The sequence below is a fragment of the Vicugna pacos genome, unplaced genomic scaffold (assembly GCF_048564905.1).
Source record: "Vicugna pacos unplaced genomic scaffold, VicPac4 SAC-SAT, whole genome shotgun sequence".
NCBI lineage: Eukaryota > Metazoa > Chordata > Mammalia > Artiodactyla > Camelidae > Vicugna > Vicugna pacos.
In genome coordinates, this window is record NW_027328721.1 from 40,471,037 (window position 1) to 40,487,439 (window position 16,403).

Sequence of the window (16,403 nt, forward strand, 5' to 3'; positions counted from 1 at the left end):
GTAAAGAGAGCTGCGTGGAGATGTCTCTCGAGCTTCCCCACGCACTGACAATGGTTCCGGAATCCTGAGCGTGAGGAGGTTCCACCAACGGTCAGCAGCGCGTGGGTTCTAACGGAATGCCTAAGCTCGTCTCCCCTGAGGGTTTTCCTAATGTCTCTGTGCCAGGGAGTTCTAGGGGTTATTGCAGGATATCCCAGTGTCCGAGGCTGCCTCCCCAAAGTAAGGGAAGTTTTTTCTCGGACTTCCCCGTACAGGGAACTCCTGTGACTGAAGACAGCTGCGTGAAGTTGTCTCTCGAGATCCCCCACGCACTGAAAATGGTTCCGGAATCCTGAGCGTGGGGAGGTTCCACCAACGGTCGGCAGCGCTTGGGTTCTAACGGAATGCCTAAGCTCGTCTCCCCTGAGGGTTTTCCTCATGTCTCTCTGCCAGGGAATACTAGGGGTGATTGCAGGATATCCCAGTGTCGGAGGCTGCCTCCCCAAGGAAAGGGAAGGTATTTCTCGGACTTCCCCGTACAGGGAACACCTGTGACTGAAGAGAGCTGCGTGGAGTTGTCTCTCGAGCTCCCCCTAGCACTGACAATGTTTCCGGAATCCTGAGCGTGGGGAGGTTTCACCAACGGTCGGCAGCGCGTTGGTTCTAACGGAATGCCTAAACTCGTCTCCCCTGAGGGTTTTCCTAATGTCTCTGTGCCAGGGAATGCCAGGGGTGATTGCAGGTTATCCCAGTGTCAGAAGCTGCCTCCCCAATTTCAGGGAAGGTATTTCTCGGAATTCCACGAACAGGGAACACCTGTGACTGAAGAGAGCTGCGTGGAGTTGTCTCTCGAGCTCCCCCACGCACTGACAATGGTTCCGGAATCCTGAGCGTGGGGAGGTTCCACCAACGGTCGGCAGCGCGTGGGTTCTAACGGAATGCCTAAGCTCGTCTCCCCTGAGGCTTTTCCTAATGTCTCTGTGCCAGGGAATGCTAGGGGTGATTGCAGGATATCCCAGTGTCCGAGGCTGCCGCCCCAAGATCAGGGAAGGTTTTTCTCGGACTTCCCCGAACAGGGAACACCTGTGACTGAAGAGAGCTGCGTGGAGTTGTCTCTCGATCTCCCCCGCCCACTGACAGTGGTTCCGGAATCCTGAGCGTGGGGAGGTTCCACCAACGGTCGGCAGCGCGTTGGTTCTAACGGAATGCCTTAGCTCGTCTCCCCTGAGGTTTTTCCTAATGTCACTGTGCCAGGGAATGCTAGGGGTGATTGCAGGATATCCCAGTGTCAGAGACTGCTTCCACAAGGTCAGGTAAGGTATTTCTCGGACTTCCCCAAACAGGGAACACCTGTGACTGAAGAGAGCTGCGTGGAGTTGTCTCTACAGCTTCATCAAGCACTGACAATGTTTCCGAAATCCTGAGCGTGGGGAGGTTCCACCAACGCTCGGCAGCGCGTGGGTTCTAACGGAATGCCTAAGCTCGTCTCCCCTGAGGGTTTTCCTAATGTCTCTGTGCCAGGGAATGCTAGGGGTGATTGCAGGAAATCCCAGTGTCAGAGGCTGCCTCCCCAAGGTCAGGGAAGGTATTTCTCGGACTTCCGCGAACAGGGAACACCTGTGACTGAAGAGAGCTGCGTGGAGTTGTCTCTCGAGCTCCCCCACACACTGACAATGGTTCCGGAATCCTGAGCGTGGGGAGGATCCACCAACGGTCGTCAGCGCGTGGGTTACAACGGAATGCCTTAGCTCGTCTCCCCTGAGTTTTTTCCTAATATCTCTCTGCCAGGGAATGATAGGGGTGATTGCAGTATATTCCAGTGTCAGAGGCTGCCTCCCCAAGGTCAGGGAAGGTATTTCTCGGACTTCCCGGAACAGGGAACACCTGTGACTGAAGAGAGCTGCGTGGAGTTGTCTCTCGAGCTCCCCCATGCACTGACATTGGTTCCGGAATACTGAGCGTGGGGAGGTTCCACCAACGGTCGGCAGCGCGTGGGTTCTAACGGAATGCCTAAGCTCGTCTCCCCTGAGGGTTTTCCTAATGTCTCTGTGCCAGGAAATGCTAGGTGTGATTGCAGGATATCCCAGTGTCCGAGACTGCATCCCCAAATTCAGGGAAGATATTTCTCGGACTTCCCCGAACAGGGAACACCTGTGACTGAAGAGAGATGTGTGGAGTTATCTCTCGAACTCCCCTACGCACTGACAATTTTTCCGGAATCCTGAGCTTGGGGAGGTTCCACCAAAGGTCGGCAGCACGTGGGTTCTAACGGAATGCCTAAGCTCGTCTCCCCTGAGGTCTTTCCTAATGTCTCTGTGCCAGGGAATGCTAGGGGTGATTGCAGGATATCCCAGTTTCAGAGGCTGCCTCCCCAAGGTCTGGGAAGTTATTTCACGGACTTCCCCGAACAGGGAACACCTGTGACTGAATAGAGATGCGTGGAGTTATCTCTCGAGCTCCCAGACGCACTGACAATGGTTACGGGATCCTGAGCGTTGGGAGGTTCCACCAACGTTCGGCAGCGCGTTGGTTCTAACGGAATGCTTAAGCTCGTCTCCCCTGAGGGTTTTCCTAATGTCTCTGTGGCAGAGAATGCCAAGGGTGATTGCAGGATATCCCAGTGTCCGAGGCTGCATCCACAAGTTCAGGGAAGTTTTTTCTCGGACTTCCCCGAACAGGGTACACCTGTGACTGAAGAGAGCTGCGTGGAGTTGTCTCTCGAGCTCCCCCACGCACTGACAATGTTTCCGGAATCCTGAGCGTGGGGAGGTTCCACCAACGGTCGGCAGCGCGTGGGTTCTAACGGAATGCATAAGCTCGTCTCCCCTGCGAGTTCTCCTAATGTCTCTGTGCCAGGGAATGCTAGGGGTGATTGCAGGATATCCCAGTGTCCGAGGCTGCCTCCCCAAGTTCAGGGAAGGTATTTCGCGGAATTCCGCGAACAGGGAACACCTGTGACTGAAGAGAGCTGCGTGGAGTTGTCTCTCGAGCTCCCCCACGCACTGACAATGGTTCCGGAATCCTGAGCGTGGGGAGGTTCCACCAACGGTCGGCAGCGCGACGGTTCTAACGGAATGCCTTAGCTCGTCTCCCCTGAGGTTTTTCCTAATGTCTCTCTGCCAGGGAATGATAGGGTTGATTGCAGGATATTCCAGTGTCAGAGGCTGCATCCTCAAGGTCAGGGAAGGTATTTCTCAGACTTCCCGGAACAGGGAACACCTGTGACTGAAGAGAGCTGCGTGGAGTTGTCTCTCGAGCTCCCCCATGCACTGACAATGGTTCCGGAATACTGAGCGTGGGGAGGTTCCACCAACGGTTGGCAGCGCGTGGGTTCTAACGGAATGCCTTAGCTCGTCACCCCTGAGGGTTTTCCTAATGTCTCTGTGCCAGGGAATGCTAGGGGTGATTGCAGGATATCCCAGTGTCAGAGGCTGCCTCCCCAAGATGAGGGAAGTTATTTCTCGGACTTCCCCGAACAGGGAAAACCTGTGACTTAAGAGAGATGTGTGGAGTTATCTCTCGAAATCCCCCACGCACTGACAATTGTTCCGGAATCCTGAGCTTGGGGAGGTTCCACCAACGGTCGGCAGCGCGTGGGTTCTTACGGAATGCCTAAGCTCGTCTCCCCTGAGGGCTTTCCTAATGTCTCTGTGCCAGGGAATGCTAGGGGTGATTGCAGGATATCCCAGTTTCAGAGGCTGCCTCCCCAAGGTCTGGGAAGTTATTTCTCGGACTTCCCCGAACAGGAAACACCTGTGACTGAATAGAGATGCGTGGAGTTATCTCTCGAGCTCCCAGACGGACTTACAATGGTTACGGAATCCTGAGCGTGGGGAGGTTCCACCAACGGTCGGCAGCGCGTGGGTTCTAACGGAATGCTTAAGCTCGTCTCCCCTGGGGGTTTTCCTAATGTCTCTGTGCCAGGGAATGCTAGGGGTGATTGCAGGATATCCCAGTGTCCGAGGCTGCATCCACAAGTTCAGGGAAGTTTTTTCTCGGACTTCCCCGAATAGGGAACACCTGTGACTGAAGAGAGCTGCGTGGAGTTGTCTTTCGAGCTCCCCAACGCACTGACAATGTTTCCGGAATCCTGAGCGTGGGGAGGTTCCACCAACGGTCGGCAGCACGTGAGTTCTAACGGAATGCATAAGCTCGTCTCCCCTGCGAGTTCTCCTAATGTCTCTGTGCCAGGGAATTCTAGGGGTGATTGCAGGATATCCCAGTGTCCGAGGCTGCCTCCCCAAGTTCAGGGAAGGTATTTCTCGGTATTCCGCGAACAGGGAACACCTGTGACTGAAGAGAGCTGCGTGGAGTTGTCTCTCGAGCTCCCCCACGCACTGACAATGGTTCCGGAATCCTGAGCGTGGGGAGGTTCCACCAACGGTCGGCAGCGCGTGGGTTCTAACGGAATGCCTAAGCTCGTCTCCCCTGAGGCTTTTCCTAATGTCTCTGTGCCAGGGAATGCTAGGGGTGATTGCAGGATATCCCAGTGTCAGAGGCTGCCTCCCCAAGGTCAGGGAAGGTATTTCTCGGAATTCCGCGAACAGGGAACACCTGTGACTGAAGAGAGCTGCGTGGATTTGTCTCTCGAATTCCCCACGCACTGAAAATGGTTCCGGATTCCTGAGCGTGGGGAGGTTCTACCAACGGTAGGCAGCACATAGGTTCTAACGGAATGCCTAAGCTCGTGTCCCCTGAGGGTTTTCCTAATGTATCTGTGCCAGGGAATGCTAGGGTTAATTACAGTGTATCCCAGTGTCAGAGGCTGCCTCCCCAAGATGAGGGAAGGTATTTCTCGGACTTCCCCGAATAGGGAACACCTGTGACTGAAGAGAGCTGCTTAGAGTTGTCTCTCGAACTCCCCCACGCACTGACAATGGTTCCGGAATCCTGAGCGTGGGGAGGTTCCACCAACGGTCGTCAGCGCGTGGGTTCTATCGGAATGCCTAAGCTCGTCTCCCCTGAGTGTTTTCCTAATGTCTCAGTACCAGGGAATGCTAGGGGTGATTGCATGATATCCCAGTGTCAGAGGCTGCCTCCCCAAGTTCAGGGAAGGTATTTCTCGGACTTCCGCGAACAGGGAACACCTGTGACTGAAGAGAGCTGCGTGGAGTTGTGTCTCGAGCTCCCACACGCACTGACAATGGTTCCGGAATCCTGAGCGTGGGGAGGTTCCACCAACGGTCGTCAGCGCGTGGGTTCTATCGGAATGCCTAAGCTCGTCTCCCCTGAGTGTTTTCCTAATGTCTCTGTACCAGGGAATGCTAGGGGTGATTGCAGGATATCCCAGTGTCAGAGGCTGCCTCCCCAAGTTCAGGGAAGATATTTCTCGGACTTCCGTGAACAGGGAACACCTGTGACTGAAGAGAGCTGCGTGGAGTTGTCTCTCGAGCTCCCCCACGCACTGACAATGGTTCCGGAATCCTGAGCGTGGGGAGGTTCTACCAACGGTCGGCAGGGCGTGGGTTCTAACGGAATGCCTAAGCTCGTCTCCCCTGAGGGTTTTCCTAATGTCTCTGTGCCAGGGAATGTTAGGGGTGATTGCAGGATATCCCAGTGTCCGAGGCTGACTCCCCAAGGTCAGGGAATTTATTTCTTGGACTTCCCTGAACAGGGAACACCTGTGACTGAAGAGAGATGCGAGAAGTTATCTCTCGAGTTCCCCCACGCACTGACAATGGTTCCGGAATCCTGAGCGTCGGAAGGTTCCACCAACGGTCGCCAGCACGTGGGTTCTAACGGAATGCCTAAGCTCGTCTCCCCTGAGGATTTCCTAATGTCTCTGTGCCAGGGAATGCTAGGGGTGATTGCAGGATATCCCAGTGTCAGAGGCTGCCTCCCCAATGTCAGGGAAGTTTTTTCTCGGACTTCCGCGATCAGGGAACACTGTGACTTAAGAGAGCTGCGTGGAGTTGTCTCTCGAGCTCCCCCACGCACTGACAATGGTTCCGGAATCCTGAGCGTGGGGAGGTTCCACCAACGGTCGGCAGCGCGTGGGTTCTAACGGAATGCCTAAGCTCGTCTCCCCTGAGGGTTTTCCTCATGTCTCTCTGCCAGGGAATGCTAGGGGTGATTGCAGGATATCCCAGTGTCAGAGGCTGCCTCCCCAAGGTCAGGGAAGGTATTTCTCGGACTTCTCAGAACAGGGAACACCTGTGACTGAAGAGAGCTGCGTGGAGTTGTCTCTCGAGCTCCCCCACGCACTGACAATGGTTCCGGAATCCTGAGACTGGGGAGGTTCCACCAACGGTCGGCAGCGCGTGGGTTCTTACGGAATGCCTAAGCTCGTCTCCCCTGAGGGTTTTCCTAATGTCTCTGTGCCAGGGAATGCTAGGGGTGATTGCAGGATATCCCAGTGTCGGAGGCTGCCTCCCCAAGGAAAGGGAAGGTATTTCTCGGACTTCCCCGAACAGGGAACACCTGTGACTGAAGAGAGCTGCGTGGAGTTGTCTCTCGAGCTCCCCCTAGCACTGACAATGTTTCCGGAATCCTGAGCGTGGGGAGGTTTCACCAACGGTCGGCAGCGCGTTGGTTCTAACGGAATGCCTAAACTCGTCTCCCCTGAGGGTTTTCCTAATGTCTCTGTGCCAGGGAATGCCAGGGGTGATTGCAGGTTATCCCAGTGTCAGAGGCTGCCTCCCCAATTTCAGGGAAGGTATTTCTCGGAATTCCACGAACAGGGAACACCTGTGACTGAAGAGAGCTGCGTGGAGTTGTCTCTCGAGCTCCCCCACGCACTGACAATGGTTCCGGAATCCTGAGCGTGGGGAGGTTCCACCAACGGTCGGCAGCGCGTGGGTTCTAACGGAATGCCTAAGCTCGTCTCCCCTGAGGCTTTTCCTTATGTCTCTGTACCAGGGAATGCTAGGGGTGATTGCAGGATATCCCAGTGTCAGAGGCTGCCTCCCCAAGGTCAGGGAAGGTATTTCTCGGACTTCCGCGAACAGGGAACACCTGTGACTGAAGAGAGCTGCGTGGAGTTGTCTCTCGAGCTCCCCCACGCACTGACAATGGTTCCGGAATACTGAGCGTAGGGAGGTTCCACCAACGGTCGGCAGGGCGTGTGTTCTAAAGGAATGCCTAAGCTCGTCTCCCCTGAGGGTTTTCCTAATGTCTCTGTGCCAGGGAATGCTAGGGGTGATTGCAGGATATCCCAGTGTCCGAGGCTGATTCCCCAAGTTTAGGGAAGTTATTTCTTGGACTTCCCTGAACAGGGAACACCTGTGACTGAAGAGAGCTGCGTGGAGTTTTCTCTCGAGCTCCCACACGCACTGACAATGTTTCCGGAATCCTGAGCGTGGTGAGGTTCCTCCAACGGTCGGCAGCGCGTGGGTTCTAACGGAAAGACTAAGCTCGTCTCCCCTGAGGCTTTTCCTAATGTCTCTGTGCCAGGGAATGCTAGGGGTGATTGCAGGATATCCCAGTGTCAGAGGCTGCCTCCACAAGGCCAGCGAAGTTATTTCTCGGACTACCCCGAACAGATAACACCTGTGACTGAAGAGAGCTGCGTGGAGTTGTCTCTCGAGATCACCCACGCACTGACAATGGTTCCGGAATCCTGAGCGAGGGGAGGTTCCACCAACGGTCGGCAGCGTGTGGGTTCTAACGGAATGCCTAAGCTCTTCTCCCCTGAGGGTTTTCCTAATGTCTCTGTGCCAGGGAATGCAAGGGGTGATTGCAGGTTATCCCAGTGTCAGAGGCTGCCACCCCAAAGTCAGGGAAGGTATATCTCGGACTTCCCCGAACAGGGAACACCTGTGACTGAAGAGAGCTGCGTGGAGTTCTCTCTCGGGCTCCCCCACGCACTGACAATGGTTCCGGAATCCTGAGCGTGGGGAGGTTCCACCAACGGTCGGCAGCACGTGGGTTCTAACGGAAAGCCTAAGCTCGTCTCCCCTGATGGTTTTCCTAATGTCTCTGTGCCAGGGAATGCTAGGGGTGATTGCAGGATATCCCAGTGTCCGAGGCTGCATCCCCAAATTCAGGGAAGGTATTTCTCGGACTTCCCCGAACAGGGAACACCTGTGACTTAAGAGAGATGTGTGGAGTTATCTCTCGAACTCCCCCACGCACTGACAATTGTTCCGGAATCCTGTGCTTGGGGAGGTTCCACCAACGGTCGGCAGCGCGTGGGTTCTAACGGAATGCCTAAGCTCGTCTCCCCTGAGGGCTTTCCTAATGTCTCTGTGCCAGGGAATGCTAGGGGTGATTGCAGGATATCCCAGTTTCAGAGGCTGCCTCCCCAAGCTCTGGGAAGGTATTTCTCGGACTTCCCCGAACAGGAAACACCTGTGACTGAATACAGATGCGTGGAGTTATCTCTCGAGCTCCCAGACGGACTTACAATGGTTACGGAATCCTGAGCGTGGGGAGGTTCCACGAACGGTCGGCAGCGCGTGGGTTCTAACGGAATGCTTAAGCTCGTATCCCCTTGGGGTTTTCCTAATGTCTCTGTGCCAGGGAATGCTAGGGGTGATTGCAGGATATCCCAGTGTCCGAGGCTGCATCCACAAGTTCAGGGAAGTTTTTTCTCGGACTTCCCCGAATAGGGAACACCTGTGACTGAAGAGAGCTGCGTGGAGTTGTCTTTCGAGCTCCCCAACGCACTGACAATGTTTCCGGAATCCTGAGCGTGGGGAGGTTCCACCAACTGTCGGCAGCACGTGAGTTCTAACGGAATGCATAAGCTCGTCTCCCCTGCGAGTTCTCCTAATGTCTCTGTGCCAGGGAATGCTAGGGGTGATTGCAGGATATCCCAGTGTCTGAGGCTGCCTCCCCAAGTTCAGGGAAGGTATTTCTCGGTATTCCGCGAACAGGGAACACCTGTGACTGAAGAGAGCTGCGTGGAGTTGTCTCTCGAGCTCCCCCACGCACTGACAATGGTTCCGGAATCCTGAGCGTGGGGAGGTTCCACCAACGGTCGGCAGCGCGTGGGTTCTAACGGAATGCCTAAGCTCGTCTCCCCTGAGGCTTTTCCTAATGTCTCTGTGCCAGGGAATGCTAGGGGTGATTGCAGGATATCCAAGTGTCAGAGGCTGCCTCCCCAAGGTCAGGGAAGGTATTTCTCGGAATTCCGCGAACAGGGAACCCCTGTGACTGAAGAGAGCTGCGTGGATTTGTCTCTCGAATTCCCCACGCACTGAAAATGGTTCCGGATTCCTGAGCGTGGGGAGGTTCTACCAACGGTAGGCAGCACGTAGGTTCTAACGGAATGCCTAAGCTCGTGTCCCCTGAGGGTTTTCCTAATGTATCTGTGCCAGGGAATGCTAGGGTTAATTACAGTGTATCCCAGTGTCAGAGGCTGCCTCCCCAAGATGAGGGAAGGTATTTCTCGGACTTCCCCGAATAGGGAACACCTGTGACTGAAGAGAGCTGCTTAGAGTTGTCTCTCGAACTCCCCCACGCACTGACAATTATTCCGGAATCCTGAGCGTGGGGAGGTTCCACCAACGGTCGTCAGCGCGTGGGTTCTATCGGAATGCCTAAGCTCGTCTCCCCTGAGTGTTTTCCTAATGTCTCAGTACCAGGGAATGCTAGGGGTGATTGCATGATATCCCAGTGTCAGAGGCTGCCTCCCCAAGTTCAGGGAAGGTATTTCTCGGACTTCCGCGAACAGGGAACACCTGTGACTGAAGAGAGCTGCGTGGAGTTGTCTCTCGAGCTCCCACACGCACTGACAATGGTTCCGGAATCCTGAGCGTGGGGAGGTTCCACCAACGGTCGTCAGCGCGTGGGTTCTATCGGAATGCCTAAGCTCGTCTCCCCTGAGTGTTTTCCTAATGTCTCTGTACCAGGGAATGCTAGGGGTGATTGCAGGATATCCCAGTGTCAGAGGCTGCCTCCCCAAGTTCAGGGAAGCTATTTCTCGGACTTCCGTGAACAGGGAACTCCTGTGACTGAAGAGAGCTGCGTGGAGTTGTCTCTCGAGCTCCCCCACGCACTGACAATGGTTCCGGAATCCTGAGCGTGGGGAGGTTCCACCAACGGTCGGCAGCGCTTGGGTTCTAATGGAATGCCTAAGCTCGTCTCCACTGAGGCTTTTCCTAATCTCTCTTTGCCGGGGAATGCTAGGGGTGATTGCAGGATATCCCAGTGTCAGAGGCTGCCTCCCCAAGATCAGGGAAGGTATTTCTCGGACTTCCCCGAACAGGGAACACCTTTGAGTAAAGAGAGCTGCGTGGAGATGTCTCTCGAGCTTCCCCACGCACTGACAATGGTTCCGGAATCCTGAGCGTGAGGAGGTTCCACCAACGGTCAGCAGCGCGTGGGTTCTAACGGAATGCCTAAGCTCGTCTCCCCTGAGGGTTTTCCTAATGTCTCTGCGCCAGGGAGTTCTAGGGGTTATTGCAGGATATCCCAGTGTCCGAGGCTGCCTCCCCAAAGTCAGGGAAGTTTTTTCTCGGACTTCCCCGTACAGGGAACTCCTGTGACTGAAGACAGCTGCGTGAAGTTGTCTCTCGAGATCCCCCACGCACTGAAAATGGTTCCGGTATCCTGAGCGTGGGGAGGTTCCACCAACGGTCGGCAGCGCGTGGGTTCTAACGGAATGCCTAAGCTCGTCTCCCCTGAGGGTTTTCCTCATGTCTCTCTGCCAGGGAATGCTAGGGGTGATTGCAGGATATCCCAGTGTCAGAGGCTACCTCCCCAAGGTCAGGGAAGGTATTTCTCGGACTTCTCAGAACAGGGAACACCTGTGACTGAAGAGAGCTGCGTGGAGTTGTCTCTCGAGCTCCCCCACGCACTGACAATGGTTCCGGAATCCTGAGCGTGGGGAGGTTCCACCAACGGTCGGCAGCGCGTGGGTTCTTACGGAATGCCTAAGCTCGTCTCCCCTGAGGGTTTTCCTAATGTCTCTGTGCCAGGGAATGCTAGGGGTGATTGCAGGATATCCCAGTGTCGGAGGCTGCCTCCCCAAGGAAAGGGAAGGTATTTTTCGGACTTCCCCGAACAGGGAACACCTGTGACTGAAGAGAGCTACGTGGAGTTGTCTCTCGAGCTCCCCCTAGCACTGACAATGGTTCCGGAATCCTGAGCGTGGGGAGGTTTCACCAACGGTCGGCAGCGCGTTGGTTCTAACGGAATGCCTAAACTCGTCTCCCCTGAGGGTTTTCCTAATGTCTCTGTGCCAGGGAATGCCAGGGGTGATTGCAGGTTATCCCAGTGTCAGAGGCTGCCTCCACAAGGCCAGCGAAGATATTTCTCGGACTACCCCGAACAGATAACACCTGTGACTGAAGAGAGCTGCGTGGAGTTGTCTCTCGAGATCACCCACGCACTGACAATGGTTCCGGAATCCTGAGCGAGGGGAGATTCCACCAACGGTCGGCAGCGTGTGGGTTCTAACGGAATGCCTAAGCTCTTCTCCCCTGAGGGTTTTCCTAATGTCTCTGTGCCAGGGAATGCAAGGGGTGATTGCAGGATATCCCAGTGTCAGAGGCTGCCACCCCAAAGTCAGGGAAGTTATATCTCGGACTTCCCCGAACAGGGAACACCTGTAACTGAAGAGAGCTGCGTGGAGTTCTCTCTCGGGCTCCCCCACGCACTGACAATGGTTCCGGAATCCTGAGCGTGGGGAGGTTCCACCAACGGTCGGCAGCACGTGGGTTCTAACGGAAAGCCTAAGCTCGACTCACCTGATGGTTTTCCTAATGTCTCTGTGCCAGGGAATGCTAGGGGTGATTGTAGGATATTCCAGTGTCAGAGGCTGCCTCCCAAAGGTCAGGTAAGGTTTTTCTCGAACTTGTCCGAACAGGGAACACTTGTGACTGAAGAGAGCTGCGTGGAGTTGTCTCTCGAGCTCCCACACGCACTGACAATTTTTCCGGAATCCTGAGCGTGGGGAGGTTCCACCAACGGTCGGCAGCGCGTGGGTTCAAACGGAAAGCCTAAACTCGTCTCCCCTGATGGTTTTCCTAATGTCTCTGTGCCAGGGAATGCTAGGGGTGATTGCAGGATATCCCAGTGTCAGAGGCTGTCTCCCCAAGGTCAGGGAAGTTATTTCTCGGACTTCCCCGAACAGGGAACACCTGTGACAGAAGAGAGCTGCGTGGAGTTTTCTCTCGAGCTCCCCCACGCCCTGACAATCGTTCCGGAATCCTGAGTGTGGGGAGGTTCCACCAACTGTCGGCAGCACATGGGTTCTAACGGAATGCCTGAGCTCGTCTCCCCTGAAGCTTTTTCTAATGTCTCTGTGCCAGGGAATGCTAGGGGTGATTGCAGGATATCCCAGTGTAAGATGCTGACTCCCCAAGTTCAGGGAAGATTTTTCTCGGACTTACGCGATCAGGGAACACCTGTGACTGAAGAGAGCTGCGTGGAGTTGTCTCTCGAAATCCCCCACGCACTGAAAATGGTTCCGGAATCCTGAGCGTGGGAGGGTTCCACCAACCTTCGGCAGCGCGTGGGTTCTAATGGAATGCCTAAGCTCGTCTCCCCTGAGGTTTTTCCTAATATCTCATTTCAGGGAATACTAGGGGTGATTGCAGGATATCCCAGTGTCAGAGGCTGCCTCCCCAAAGTCAGGGAAGGTATTTCTCGGACTTTCCCGAACAGGGAACTCCTGTGATTGAAGAGAGCTGCGTGGAGTTTTCTCTCGAGCTCCCCCACACACTGACAAAGGTTGCGGATTCCTGAGCGTGGGGAGGTCCCACCAACGGTCAGCAGCGCGTGGGTTCAATCGGAAAGACAAAGCTCGCCTACCCTGAATGTTTTCCTAATGTCTCTGTGCCAGGGAATGCTAGGGGTGATTGCAGGAAATCCCAGTGTCAGAGGCTGTCTCCCCAAGTTCAGGGAAGTTATTTCTCGGACTTCCCCGAACAGGGAACACCTGTGACTGAAGAGAGCTTCGTGGAGTTTTCTCTCGAGCTCCCCCACGCCCTGACATTCGTTCCGGAATCCTGAGCGTGGGGAGGTTCCACCAACGGTCGGCAGCGCGTGGGTTCTAACGGAATGCCTAAGCTCGTCTCCCCTGAGGGTTTTCCTAATGTCTCTGTGCCAGGGAATGCTAGGGGTGATAGCAGGATATCCCAGTGTCAGAAGCTGCCTCCCCAAGGTCAGGGAAGTTATTTCTCGGACTTCCCCGAACAGGGAACACCTGCGACTGAAGAGAGCTGCGTGGAGTTGTCTCTCGAGCTCCCCCACGCACTGACAATGGTTCCGGAATCCTGAGCGTGGGGAGGTTCCACCAACTGTCGGCAGCGCGTGGGTTCTAACGGAATGCCTAAGCTCGTCTCCCCTGAGGGTTTTCCTTATGTCTCTGTGCCAGGGAATGCTTGGGGTGATTGCAGGAAATCTCAGTGTCAGAGGCTGCCTCCCCAAGGTAAGGGAATGTATTTCTCGGAATTCCGTGAACAGGGAACACCTGTGACTGAAGAGAGCTGCGTGGAGTTGTCTCTCGAGCTCCCCCTCGCACTGACAATTGTTCCGAAATCCTGAGCGTGGGAAGGTTCCACCAACGGTCGGCAGCGCGTGGGTTCTAACGGAATGCCTAAGCTCGTCTCCCCTGAGATTTTTCCTAATGTCTCTGTGCCAGGGAATGCTTGGGGTGATTTCAGGATATCCCAGTGTCAGAGGCTGCCTCCCCAAGGTCAGGGAAGGTATTTCTCGGACTTCCCCGAACAGGGAACACCTGTGACTGAAGAGAGCTGCGTGGAGTTGTCTCTCGAGATCCCCCACGCACTGACAATGGTTCTGGAATCCTGAGCTTGGAGAGGTTCCACCAACGGTCGGCAGCGCGTGGGTTCTAACGGAATGCCTAAGCTCGTCTCCCCTGAGGGTTTTCCTTATATCTCTGTGCCAGGGAATGCTTGGGGTGATTGCAGGACTTCTCAGTGTCAGAGGTTGCCTCCCCAAGGTCAGGGAAGGTATTTCTCGGACTTCCACGAACAGGGAACACCTGTGAGTGAAGAGAGCTGCGTGGAGTTGTCTCTCGAGGTCCCCCACGCACTGACAATGGTTCCGGAATCCTGAGCGTGGGGAGGTTCCACCAACGGTCGTCATCGCGTGGGTTCTAACGGAATGCCTAAGCTCGTCTCCCCTGAGGGTTTTCCTAATGTCTCTGTGCCAGGGAATGCTAGGGGTGATTGCAGGATATCCCAGTGTCACAGGCTGCCTCCCCAAGGTCAGGGAAGATATTTCTCGGACTTCCACGTACAGGGAACACCTGTGACTGAAGAGAGCTGCGTGGAGTTGTCTCTCGAGCTCCCCCACGCACTGACAATGGTTCCGGAATCCTGAGCTTGGGGAGGTTCCACCAACGGTCGGCAGCGCCTGGGTTCTAACGGAATACCTAAGCTCGTCTCCCCTGAGGGTTTTCCTAATGTCTCTTTGCCAGGGAATGCTAGGGGTGATTGCAGGATATCCCAGTGTCAGAGGCTGCCTCTCCAAGGTCAGGGAAGGTATTTCTCGGTCTTCCCCGAACAGGGAACCCCTGTGACTGAAGAGAGCTGCGTGGAGTTGTCCCTCGAGGTCCCCCACGCACTGACAATGGTTCCGGAATCCTGAGCGTGGGGAGGTTCCACCAACGGTCGGTAGCGCGTGGGTTCTAACGGAATGCCTAAACTCTTCTCCCCTGAGGGTTTTCCTAATGACTCTGTGCCAGGGAATGCTAGGGGGGATTGCAGGATATCCCAGAGTCAGAGGCTGCCTCCCCAAGGTCAGGGAAGGTATTTCTCGGACTTCCCCGAACAGTGAACACATGTGACTGAAGAGAGCTGCGTGGAGTTGTCTCTCGAGCTCCCCCACGCACTGACAATTGTTCCGGAATCCTGAGCGTGGGGAGGTTCCACCAACGGTCGGCAGCGCGTGGGTTCTAACGGAATGACTAAGCTCGTCTCCCCTGAGTGTTTTCCTAACGTCTCTGTGCCAGGGAATGCTAGGGGTGATTGCAGGACATCCCAGTGTCAGATGCTGCCTCCCCAAGGTCAGGGATGGTATTTCTCTGACTTCCCCGAACAGGGAACACCTGTGACTGAAGAGAGCTGCGTGGAGTTGTCCCTCGAGATCCCCCACGTACTGACAATGGTTCCGGAATCCTGAGCGTGGGGAGGTTCCAATAACGGTCGGTAGCGCGTGGGTTCTAACGGAATGCCTAAACTCGTCTCCCCTGAGGGTTTTCCATATGTCTCTGTGCCAGGGAATGCTAGGGGATATTGCAGGATATCCCAGTGTCAGAGGCTGCCTCCCCAAGGTCAGGGAAGGTATTTCTCGGACTTCCGCGAACAGGGAACACCTGTGACTGAAGAGAGCTGCGTGGAGTTGTCTCTCGAGCTCCCTCACGCACTGACAATGTTTCCGGAATCCTGAGAGTGGGGAGGTTCCACCAACGGTCGGTAGCGCGTGGGTACTAACGGAATGCTTAAACTAGTCTCAACTGAGGCTTTTCCTAATGTCTCTGTGCCAGGGAATGCTATGGGTGATTGCAGGATATCCCAGGGTCAGAGGTTGCCTCCCCAAGGTCAGGGAAGGTATTTCTCGGACTTGTCCGAACAGGGAACACATGTGACTGAAGAGAGCTGCGTGGAGTTGTCACTCGAGCTCCCCCACGCACTGACAATGGTTCCGGAATCCTGAGCGTGGGGATGTTCCACCAATAGTCGGCAGCGCGTGGGTTCTAACGGAATGCATAAGCTCGTCTCCCCTGAGGGTTTTCCTAATTTCTCTGTGCCAGGGAATGCTAGGGGAGATTGAACGAAATCCCAGTGTCAGAGGCTGCCTCCCCAATATCAGGGAAGATATTTCTCGGACTTCGACGAACAGTGAACACTTGTGATTGAAGAGAGCTGCGTGGAGTTGCCTCTCGAGCTCCCCCACGCACTGACAACGGCTGCGGAATCCTGAGCGTGTGGAGGTTCCACAAACGGTCGGCAGCGCGTGGGTTCTAACGGAATGCCTATGTTCGTATCCCCTGAGGATTTTCCTAAATTCCCTGTGCCAGGGAATGCCAGGTGTGTTTACAGGAAATCCCAGTGTCAGAGGCTGCCTCCCCAAGGTAAGGGAATGTATTTCTCGGACTTCCGTGAACAGGGAACACCTGTGACTGAAGAGAGCTGCGTGGAGTTGTCTCTCGAGCTCCCCCTCACACTGACAATTGTTCCGAAATCCTGAGCGTGGGAAGGTTCCACCAACGGTCGGCAGCGCGTGGGTTCTAACGGAATGCCTAAGCTCGTCTCCCCTGAGATTTTTCCTAATGTCTCTGTGCCAGGGAATGCTTGGGGTGATTGCAGGATATCCCAGTGTCAGAGGCTGCCTCCCCAAGGTCAGGGAAGGTATTTCTCGGACTTCCCCGAACAGGGAACACCTGTGACTGAAGAGAGCTGCGTGGAGTTGTCTCTCGAGCTCCCCCACGCACTGACAATGGTTCTGGAATCCTGAGCTTGAAGAGGTTCCACCAACGGTCGGCAGCGCGTGGGTTCTAACGGAATGCC